The sequence below is a fragment of the Stegodyphus dumicola genome, chromosome 5 (assembly GCF_044657685.1).
Source record: "Stegodyphus dumicola isolate Sdum_Otavi_A_Nest chromosome 5, ASM4465768v1".
NCBI lineage: Eukaryota > Metazoa > Arthropoda > Arachnida > Araneae > Eresidae > Stegodyphus > Stegodyphus dumicola.
The window spans coordinates 168,847,905-168,860,338 of record NC_140772.1 but is presented as its reverse complement, the minus strand read 5'-3'; the positions used below and the strand labels follow the sequence as shown (position 1 = coordinate 168,860,338).

The following is a 12,434-nucleotide window of genomic DNA, read 5'->3' as shown; positions in this document are numbered from 1 at the left end:
GCATCCAACTATTCTGTCATCTTAGATAATCAATAATATTTTTTTATTTCAATTTAATCATCTATTTATGTCACACCTGCCATCCTCTGAAAGGTTATTGTTAGAAAAGCATTAACAATATATTATCTTATTAAAATTTTACGCCATAAAAATTGATTTATTCTCATAATTTTAGATGACAATAACCAATAATAAAAATAAAAGCATTTCTAAATTATTTAAAATGCACATGCACATTTTTGCGGCCTACGAAAACAAATTATTTTAGAGGTTCGAAACCTCATGGTTCTTAAAGCTGTTAATAATTAAGAACACAGCGTGAACAGCCGTGTTACAAATTAGCATTCACCCCTCCCGCCGTATTTTCTTCCTTTCATCGCGAACCGAGAACCGGCATATATCTACGAAAATATTTCTATCTATTTTTTGTTAAAAAATTCAGAAAGAATAATAATAAGAGAAGAATAATATAAATCTGCAAATGCGAACAACGACAGTGATAATTCAACAAAATGAACGCATGAGGAATGGTTGCAAACTTCTAACAAGCGAATAGGATAAATCCGATGGGTTACCAGGTTTGAACTATTATCGCCAAAGTTGGCGATGTTTACATTTACCAGGTTCTCTGCGGAAGTGCTTCCATCCCTAAATTTATTACAAGTACCGTAATTTCGCACGTATAGTCCGCAGACACAATTTTATATAAAAAAAATTTCAAAAATCGTCAGATAGTCCGCGGACTATACGTCCGAAATTACGTTTTTTAATACGGCAATATTCCCGTGCTTTTTAAACACATCCTTTTGTTTGTGACAATTTCTCACTGCTTTTTTGTCCACTTCAAAATAACGGGGTAAAATCCTAGTATATGGTGCAGCCTTGGCACGACTTTGAGAATTATAGCCAACACCAAAAATGATCCAAAGAACGCCTATATATATAGTATACACACATAGTATATATACTGTATACTATGTTTAACTATATATTTTCTTTGAATGACCCGTTAACTACTCATCGTATACGTCCCGTTTTCACTGCTCATCATAAAGTCGCCAAAAGTAGCCGAATCCCGTGTGCACCGAATACTAGGATTAAACCAATAACGGCCCGCTTCTCTATTTCATCTTTTTCAGCTTTCTCAACTACCTTGAGTTTAAATCAGCAGTTAAAACTCCGGCGATGTTTCATCAACGTTATCGAAGATGAAAGACAAAATACGAAAACAAAATACTGTGCAACGTTCTATACTCGTGATAAGTGGTAATGAAATGTGACCTTCGACCCCACTCACTCGTGTTGCCGAACCACGCTATAAGTAAACGAATCACGCTTTTTTCTTCGTACTCCAGGTACTTGCTACTATGGCTCTTAAAAACTGAGCTAACGGTAATTGGTACTTTTCCGTTTTGCCGGCGCAAGCGATAAAGTCACTAATAATGGTGCAACCGATGCCAAACGGAATATTCTCGCTGGTAACCTTTTACACCTCATTTTCAAAACAAGTCGCAGCTTTTTCTTATCAGATTGATTGTTTCTTTCAATACTGACATACAATTACATAGAATTTTTATCAGATAGTTCAGTTTTATGTCCAAGGCCATTTTCGGTAATTAAGTCAATTAGGATGCAATCACAGCGCTTACCCGAAGCCGAAAATATAGAAAAGGTAAAGTCAAGAGTTAAATTCATCAATTCTAATGAGAATGCATTAGAAGTAAAGCACTGCAGTTTTACATAATTTCTGAGTAAGCTATTCGTACGAATTGAAATATTTCTTGCATTTAAACTTGTGTTCCAAATTGAGATTTAACTTGAAATTAATGTAAATAATTACTGAGAGCATTAGATTTTTGTAGAGAGTAGTTTACGTGAGATGAGATCGCTTGGGGTCACGTGATATGAACCGGCGAATCAGGATGATGAACCATGAAAGCGTAGTAAATTCTTAAATTAATGTCTTTTTACAAATTTATTGTCTTTATTTATCGGTTTTTTATAAAATTTTAAGCGATATTAAAATGTTTATGCCTTTAAAAAAAGAATTCTTAAAACTAACATTTTTTATGTGTATACTGTATGTTGTCGCCAATAAAGTCTGCTTGGCGAGATTTGCGCCGGCGAAACGAAAAAGTACCCGGTAATTTATGTTTATAATTTAAAAGCTAAAATTAAATTATCATAATGAGTAAATTTTGTACCAATGGTAATAATACAACAATCGTCATAAATGATGATTTCTGTGAAAAATTCGAACAGTCATTGGAATCCACTAGTGTTGGAGTGATAAGCCACTGAACAGTGGTAGTTCAGGCTGGCTATATGGGAGTTTTTGTGGTTTTTCGTACATGTAATGTGAATCTGAGCCAGTTTCTCTTAAAAAGCTTATGAAGGCATCCTTCTTCTGCTAGCCTGCATATATATTTATTTTCTATTCATAATTCTCTCTTATTTTCTTATTTCTTAATTCTAAATCTTACTTCTGAAGTGAAGAAGTGTTGCATCTATAGGTAAAAAAATATGGTCAATATGCCTGCAAAATCCTGCTCAGTTTTGGACAGCATTTAAATAAAATAAATGATTTGTATATGATGCAAACAAAAATGCATTACACTATTTCATGTAGTGAATAATTAATCAGGGCACAAAGTATAATGTAACATTCTTTATTTTGTAACCAGAGTTATTTTATGCTTGGGATCTTTACTATCAATTTCCTCCATCCATTTTCCCACCAGAATCTAAATGAAGTTTTTAGTTTGTAAAACAAACTGTGTTTTGCCTTTCGAGACCACATTACTAGGTTGCTAGATAAGATAAGATTTGTAGTTTTCAGTCTTGCATTGTAATTGCTGATAGTTGAATTCCATGCCGGTTAAGTTTTTAACCAACTTTGCATTAAATTGATTTATTTGAATTTAAATTTTACATTTGAACTTAATTGTTATCATAAGTTATCTTGCCACAAGTGGTTGACTGAGTTGTAAGCACAAAGTGTGTCTTCTGTTCTGTACATCTAAACTTTATAAGAGAATAAAAGTATATCTTAACTTAATAAGAATATATCTAAACTTTATAATAATAACATTTAAAGACATTGAAATCAGTATCTAAGTGCTTGCCATGTAGTCAAATTTTTATATATAAATTGTACTCTTACTTTTATTATAGAGTTTTTATTACAAAAAATTCAGATTTCTGTTAGATAAAATGTTTAAGTAATGTAGAAAATTGGTATAAAATTTAAAATAAAAAGTCGACTGTTATGTCAACATACTATTAATAAAAGTAATAATACTCAGTGAAGGTTATTCATATACAGCTATTAGGTTGTAAGATTTACAAAATTTGAGAACTGTAAATTATAAGCAATATATTCCATAATCATTATATTTTTTATAGTCAGTAAAATTATAAAAATGTTATAAAAGCAATAATTTTGGTCCTGATTTGAACCTATGAATTCATGCAATTGCACATCCCTATCGTTCTAATATGAGGCAAAAAAGTATTTTTAGACCATGGTAATTTTGATCTCCTTAGCAAAGGAAACACAAAGAGTTTACCTCATGCTACTGAAAATGTGTTTTTTTTTCTTGGGGGTGGAGTTTATAATAATATGCAGAGCTGACATATGAAAAAATGTCAAGACTCATGTGATGTAATATTAAAAGCATCAGTTTTAACTATCAAATTTTAGCTTTTTTAAAAATATTTTAAATGTTGTGCTTTCCTAACACAAACGTAACTTTAAAAGAAAAACATGCAATTTATCCCTCCTGCCATCAAAGCTCTGATACCTACCAAATTCGTTAAAGTTACGTGGACAGAAATGGCGGCATGTTTTTTTAACTAAGTATTTAGGGTTACCACGGTTATCAGAATTTTACATTTATCGCTCCAAAATGTCGCCCAAAAGGACTAATACTAAAGCTGTGCCAGTGATTGCTTTCACAAGGAAGTACCAAGCCATGATATAGCATTATACTGAACCTGTCAATATATGCTACATTTAATTTTAAGAGGCAAAGTCCTAATTAAGCTTTGAGGAGCTTCCATTTAAATTGGAAAAATAATTATTATCAATAACTAATAAACCTAATCATTTATATCGTACTACGTAATGAAAATTAAAGTTTGAGAATATGTTACCGAGTTTAAAACATATCTGCATTGTGAATCTTCGAATTATGGTAACTTAGCGATTTTTTGGCGACCAACCTTGCTACAGCAACCTGCTAGTTTTTTTTTTTTGGACGCCATTTTGTTTTCACAAAGTAAAGGCTTTTTTTTTTTTTTTTTTTTACTCAGCATTTTTTTCCAACAATCTGCTAGCCGAATTATGCTTATGCTTGAACTTTTATGGAACTAAAGTGCTTGATCAGGTTTTATCCTAGTATCCGGTGCACACGGGATTTGGCTACTTTTGGTGACTTTATGATGAGCAGTAAAAACGGGACACGTACGATGAGTAGTAAACAGGTCATTCAAAGAATATATATAGTTATATATAGTATATATTATGTATATAGACACATAGTATATAGTGTATAGTATATAGATGTTCTTTGGATCATTTTTGGTGTTGGCGCTAATTTTCAAAATCGCGACGTTCTTTGAATCGTTTTTGGCGTTGGCGATAATTTTCAAAATCGCACCAACGCTGCACCGTATACTAGGATTTTACCCTTAATCATGACGAAGATTACGTGCGAAATTGTTTCCAAGTTCTTATTAGCTAAAATCACGATCGGAATTTTCCGGAAAGTAGTAGAACAAACATGCACAGAAATTTATTTTTACAGGGCAAATTTATATATGAAACATGTAAATAATTTTTCTCATAAATTAGAAAAATTTGCACGAAAATGCGGGAAAATTTTGTGAATCTTTGATATACGAGATTACCTGATCGCTAAAAAGTATGTATACTATGCAAGCTTTTATATGTTCAGCTTGCATATACCATTTCCAGGGATGAACATTTGCACGTATAAAATAAATAAAATATGCAAGAACTTTTCCCTCTAAATTATTCATTATAAAAGTCACCTGCGATTTTATACGGCAAACATTAAAAAGGGTTGCAAATACTTAGTGTCAAATATTTAACTTATTTCCATGCAGGTTTACTTCTACTGAAATGTATTCCAAAATGTTACAAACGCATGATGCACAAAATCACTATCATTTAATTAAAATATAAATAAATTAAAAAAAATAGTTAAAATATAAATAAACACATACATTAAATTAATAAAAATTAGCTTAAAATCTTAGTTATTTTAAACTAATTTATTGCTAATAAAAATTTTCTAATAGCATATTGATTTATTTATTGCTTATATTTAGAAGAATGCATAAAAATAATCTCTTCAAATGATTAAAAATACTAACTTACCTAATCTTCTTCAGAATCTTGAGTGTATGGCGGAAAAACTTTTTTATGGATTCGACAAAATCATTGAATGATTTTTTCTGTGAATTTTTCCGCCATACATTTTCTGCTAAATAAAAAGCAAAATTCTGCTGATCATAATGCTTAGGAATAGCACTTTTTATAGCACCCCATGTGCCCTCAATCGTATTCGTATGTGTGCCTATTTCAGGATCTTTGAAATGATACTTATGGTTAACAGCAAGATACTGAAAACCTTCATCCTCCAAACAGGCACGATTTCCAGCAATCAGATATTATTATTGTACCAGGTAAGATATACATACTGCTTAATGAAACTTAATAAGCAATCTTTACTTCTTTCTGGCACAACCTTAAAAAAACACTTATTACTTCCCCTTTCAATCCCACCAAACACCCATTTTCCTTCCACTCTCCTACCTCTCTGATACTTGCATTTGCCAAACTTACTTTCATCAATTTCAACAATAACATCCATATCACCAAGCATACCCATATCATTCTTGCAAAATTCCACGCACACTTCTCTACAGAAACAGTTCCAATCGGCTGCAGTACTACTGCTAATTTCTAAATCGGAAATCCAGTAGTCAACTGGCAGTCGATTCACCCAGTAGTAAGAAATTAATAAAATTTCACCCATACTCAAACGACTTTCAGCAAACCAGGTACCCTTCCTTACACTCCGTTTCATAAAATGTCCATTTTCACCAGATTTCTTGCACCGCCATTCAAACTTATCTGTAATATCCTTCCTTTCACACAATCTCATTTCATTCTCACATGTTGGACATTCATATTTATCTGCAATTAATCCTACACTCATACACCATTCAAGCAACTCTTTTGGATGATCACATAAATACAATAAAAATTTGGAATTTACTTTAGAGAAGGCCATGGGATCCAAATATTAACCAACACTATTTCACACAAGATACAAGATGGAATGAAGCTGAACATACAAAATAGTATGCAGTACTGCAGATATTTTTGCAAATTTCCCTCCTTTTTGGATTAAAGAACTGTGATTCGTCCATAAATGTCACATGATCTCCGATTTCTCTAAGATAAAATAATCTGTAATTGGAACTGTGTACTTCGCAGATTATTGCTAAAGTCCTAGCTAGTAACCTTTATCGCCTTACCAAAATGTTGCCAAAGTACCTGTTACCATATTCCAAAGATTAGCCCTTAATTTTTAAAAGTAGCAACCAGATATAATCATACACATATATTAATGAAATAACTAAAATCAATGTCATTCTGATTATTCTACTTAACATATGCATACGATTTTTGCGGCAGACACCAAAAGATGCCCTTCTCAAGGTGATTTTAATTTTGATTGTAAATAATTATAAAAAAATGAAGCACACATCTGACATGAATCATTCTCCTGAGAAGGTTTTGCCAAACTTACTTTTTCATCCGCAGAGAACCCGTTGGCGCTTCGGGAAAGAACCCGTTGGCGCCGTTGCATTCTTACTCGCCAAGCTCGCGGTTCATCGACGATGAGCCGAGCCGTAAACGTGATATTTTGTAAAGGTGATTTTTATTGCATGTAAATTCAAGTTAGCAGATAAAACAATATATTAAGCATGTGGTAGTAAAAATTCACAGATAATATGCATGTAGATGTAAAACTAAAGGGTTAAACGTGATATACGAAAATAAATTTGTATTAAATTCAAGTTAGCACAGAAAAGAATATATTATTAAGCATTAGACAATATATAAGCATTTATAACGGAAATAAAAATTCATTTAAAAAATATAAATTAGTATTAATATACTGAAATTAACCGATTAAACGTAATATACGAAAAAAATTTGTCTTAAATTCCAGTTAACAAAGAAAACAATATATTCCTTACACTAGCAGCAGTTTGCTAATTTTGATGACCATGGTGATGCATCAAACTATTCTGTCATCTTAGATAATCAATATTTTTTTATTTCAATTTAATCATCTATTTATGTCACACCTACCATCCTTTGAAAGGTTATTGTTAGAAAAGCATTAACAATATACTATCTTGTTAAAATTTTACGCCATAAAAATTGATTTATTCTCATAATTTTATATGACAATAACCAATAATAAAAATAAAAGCATTACTTAATTATTTAAAATACACATGCACATTTTTGCGCCTACGGAAACAAAGTATTTTAGAGGTTGGAAACCTCATGGTTCTTAGAGCTGTTAATAATTAAGAGCACAACGTGAACAGCCGTGTTACAAATTGGTATTCACCCCTCCCGCCGTATTTTCTTCCTTTCATCCCGAACCGCGAACCGGTATCTATCTATGAAAATATTTCTATCTATTCGATGTTAAAAAATTCAGAAAAAATAATAATAAATAAGAGAAGAAGAATATAAACCTGCAAATGCGAACAACGACAGTCTTAATTCAACAAAATAAACGCAAGAGGAATGGTTGCAAACTTCGAACAAGCGAATGGAATAAATCTGAAGGGTTACCAAGTTAGAACTATTATCGCCAAAGTTGGCGATGTTTACATTTACCGGGTTCTCTGCGGAAGTGCTTCGATTTTAGTTTAAATACTAGATGACGAAAGAACATATTTTACAAGATAATAGAAAAATTAGATGATTTTATTTAAGAATATATACAAGAACACGCACCTTCGATGCTAAATAAACAGTCTGCTGAACTCCGGCGGTTAGCACAGTTGCGGTTGGTATCTCCCAAGATCACCATAGAAACGAATGACGATGACGAAATATACTTTTGATATTTAACAAGGAATACAGATGGCGCTAGTCATACAATTGGACTCAATTTATCTTTGAAATCTTTGTTGGCATGAACAGCTTAGCTTAGCGGTATTTTACAAGGAGGTTAGAATTGATACATAACTAACTTCCTTGGTATTTTACTGTATGTAAATTTTCGGCAAACGGTGCACTGGTGCCTAATCAATTCACCGGCAAATAATCAATGAGAGGTTTCTCTAAAGAAGCCATTTTAATTTTGCCTGAAATATTGGGTTTTATCGAAAGTTTCCCTCTACCTCAAATGTCGCCTACGTAAACAGTTCGCGTTTAATGAAGAGTTTTGAGTTTTTATGCTTTTTTTTCCCCCGCGAAGTGAGAACTGAATTAAATGAATGGGAAATGATGAATAATGAAATTCTAGGAAGATATGATCCAGGGATTTGTAAATCGAACTAGCTAAAACAAGCAAACTGTTTGAAATTAGATCAATTTCTTTACTTATTTAATAACTTCGGACGAATGGTAATATATTTAGCAGAAAAAACCTTTTTAATTAACAAAGAACTATTTTATTTAGCATTCTAAACATATCAAAAATAATAGCATCCCATGCCTTATCACGCTCAAAGTAATATGTAAACAACATCACTGTTGCCACAAAAAATCTACATTATAATGAACATATTAAATTATTGTTTATTAACTGAGTTCGTGCATGTTCCTGAACATCCTCCCACTTTGCAATTTTAGGAAATTGCAACATATTCTCTACTCAGTTCAGAGATTCAGTCGATGAGGAACTTTTACTTGTCTTCCGACCCTAGTGGTTATGGGTCTGCCTATTGTCGGGGACTCAGTCAGAGGCTCTGAGGTATCAATCTGACCATCCAGAGCTGTTGGTAGTTGGGAGGAACTTCTAAGATCCGTATCTTGATCTGGATTTAACGAGACTTGAGGCTGAGGTAGCTCTGAGGGACGAGTCACTTCTAAAGGATACAGGTTTTGGACGGGTCTTATTTTTCTCCGTCAGCCGTTTTTACTTTTGCCACTCACCTGGAAATACTTGGACAACAAGTCCCAGTGGCCAGTTGATGCGCTTTTCCGCAGTTCCAATCAGCACCACATCACCCACCTCTAAAGTGTCTCCTTTTCGTTCTCTTCTATGGACTAGCATGGCTAGGTACTCATTTCTGAATCTCGAGCGTAAAGCAATCCGAAGATTTTGTAAATACCGCAAACGACGATTTAAACTTTTGCTATCTATAGTATCCAGATCCTTTACATCATGGTGAGGGATTCCTTGTATAAAATATGCAGGTATCAATGGCTCTAACTCCGCAGTCCGTCTTCTAAGTAAGTTAAGGGTCTTGAATTCATTGTTGCTTCACAGTCGCATAGTATAGTTTCCAGCTCAATGTAACTGACCGTTTTAGAGCCCAAAACTCGTCTTAAAAGATCTTTTACCATCCGTACCAACCTCTCCCCAAATCCTCCCCACCAGGCAGCGGTTGGAGGATTAAACTTCCATTTAATTTTTTTCAATTGTTGAGAACTCCGTTATTTTTTCCCAATCAAGTTCGTTTAGTACATTATTCGTTCCTACAAAGTTGGTACCATTGTCAGTATATAAGATACTTATTCTACCCCTTCTTGCAATGAATCTTCGAAGTGCCATTATAAATGAATCTGCTGATAAAGATTTCGTCAATTCAAAGTGCACAGCACGATAGATCGCACAAGTAAAAATCACAATCCATGCTTTTTCGCCAGACAATACATACAATGGGCCAGCCAAATCGATGCCAGTGACCTCAAAAGCTCCAGCATATTTAATGCGGTCCTTTGGTAAGGGTGCAGCTGGTGGTTGAACTGATTTGCCTTTGAACCTTTTACAAATAACACACTTTGAACAAATTCTCTTCACAAGACGTCTCACACTGACAATCCAATAATCTTCTCGCAAGTTGCAGATCAAGGTCCCTGTACCTGCATGTTGCAGTCGCCGATGTTTCTGTTCTATTAGGCGATGAACTAGTGCATGGTTCCCTGGCAATAAAATAGGACACTTAAAGTTTTCGTCTTCGTCACTTAAAATTAGTTTGGTTCTTACTCTAAGAAGTCCAAAGTCATCCTTAAATGTAATCATCCCTTTCAAATTCTTTCCATCAGTATTCCGAAAGTTTTCGGCTTAGATTAAATATAACAACCTTTTCTCTGCAAAACTCACTTCTTCTGAGGTTAATTTCTTATTAAATTTTTCGTTTTTTCTATGACGACTGTTGTTAAGAAATCTAAAGATCCAAGCTAATACTCTCACATTTTTATAATATCCAGAAAATCGAGTGAATGTTTCTGTAAGTTTGGGGTTCTACAGGAAACGCTAGAAACCACATTTTCCTTTTTTCTGAATTAACTGTACTTTCATCAGTTTCTAGTTCTGACTCTTCAGGGAGAGGCCATTTATCCGGCTCCTGTTTAAGCCAATCCGGCCCTTCCCACCATCTGCTCTGTCGCAACATTTTGGCATCGCACCCTCTAGAGGGAAGATCAGCTGGATTGCTTAAGCTTGATACATAATGTCAGTCGTCCGGATTTGTGCATCTCCTTATTTCAGCTACACGATTGGCCACAAAAACACTCCAGTGGGAGTCTTTTTTTTATCCATGTCAGAACTACAGACGAGTCGCTTCAAAAGTACACTTGGCACTTTGTCAATTTAAGAGCGTCAATGACTTGACGGTACAGCCGAGAAGCTATAAGTGCTCCAAGCAACTCTAATCTAGGAATAGTTACTTATTTGGCAGGTGCTACTCTTGATTTACATAATACCAATTGTACTGAAGTTTTGCCCTCAAAATATGCACGTAAAAAATTCATGCTGCATAAGATACCTTACTAGCATCACTAAAACAATGTAGAGAGATAGAGCAGTCATCGAAGGGTCCAATCACAATTTTACAATAATTCAAGAAGTGTAGTCTTTTGAGCCAAGCCTGAAATTCTCTGTCTATATCTTGTGGAAGATTTTCATCCCAGGTAAGTTTCATCTTGCATGTTTTTTGCAGAATGAGTTTTGGAATTAACGTGGTTGGACTTGTAAATCCGATGGGATCGAATATCCTCTGTGAGACTGACAAAAGAGATCGTTTCGTGTGGGCACTCTCCGAAAATGTTAAAGGGGTTAAATTGCAATAGATTTCATCATTCTCGGTGTCCCATGAGAGTCCCAGAATTGGAATGACCTTCTGATAGGGAGTCATTCTTCTATCTTTGAATGGTGCAGTAGTCCACCCTCTAAGGCCAAAACCTCCTGAAGACATTAGAGTTTGTGACTCTTCTTTGAACTTGACTACTTCTTCTTCAGTTTCGAAACTAGCTATACAATTGTAGACATAAAAAGATTTCTTCAATCTAAGTGCCGTTCCTCTTAAATCTTGTGGAGCATTATCCAAATGGTAAGAAATCGTTGCTCCCAACAGGAATGGGCTCGAAGAAATGCCGAAGACGACACGACGGTGTCTGTAGGTAATAATCTCGGTTTTGTTTGAATCTTTCCACCACAGGAATTTCAAAAAGTCTCTGTCTCTGACACACAAACTGATTTGTAAGAAAGCTTTCCTTATATCGGCAGTAACACCAATTGCACGTTGCCGGAATTGTATCAAAAGTTTTGGAAGCATTTCTATTAAATTCGGCCCCTTTTCGAGGCAAGCATTCAAGGAATTCCCATTTTCATCCTTCAATGATGCATCAAATACAGGTCGCACTTTCGTAGTCAGACTGGAATACTTGATTACTGCTTGATGAGATAAATAGTGACCAATATCACTATTATTCGGAGCTATTTCAATTATACCTTCCTAGTGCCAGCCTTTAATAATACCATCATATTCTTCGTAAAATCCCATCTTCTGCAGTCTTCGTGTATTGGCGAAAAGTCTTTTTTCCGCTTTATCTTTATTATCTTCAAGAATCCGATGACTATCCTTCCAAGGCAAACAGACTTCATACCTATTGCCCTCGATTACTTTAATGTTCTCTAGGAAAAATTTGATCGTTTCATTGTCTAAATTCTCCTTAATTTTCACTTCCGCCGAATCTTTTATGCCAATTGTCTCTAAATTGCATAGTTCTGTGAGATCCAAATAACAAAGTCCGACGGTACCAAGCAAGGTATTATGACTTTGCACTTGGCCTTGTAGGGTCCAACCCAATTTTGTTTCAATGGCAATAAGGGTTTTGTTAATTGGAATAATAATATTTG

The 12,434-nt window shown here is 34.2% G+C and overlaps 1 protein-coding gene across 4 annotated transcripts in view; it reads right to left on the bottom strand.

The window, feature by feature from the left end:
- Nadsyn (NAD synthetase) overlaps positions 1-8,806 on the bottom strand; it is a 45,156-nt gene extending 36,350 nt beyond the window's left edge. The window contains exon 1 of one of the 4 annotated variants that reach the window (XM_085817358.1): positions 8,078-8,806. The gene's annotated coding sequence lies outside the window, so the exon portion shown is untranslated. Of the gene's footprint in view, positions 1-5,404; positions 5,428-7,544; positions 7,656-7,812; positions 7,932-8,077 lie in introns of those variants that run through there. The other 3 variants (XM_085817359.1, XM_085817361.1, XM_085817360.1) reach the window with 3 other exon arrangements.
- Positions 8,807-12,434: the final 3,628 nt, after the last annotated feature.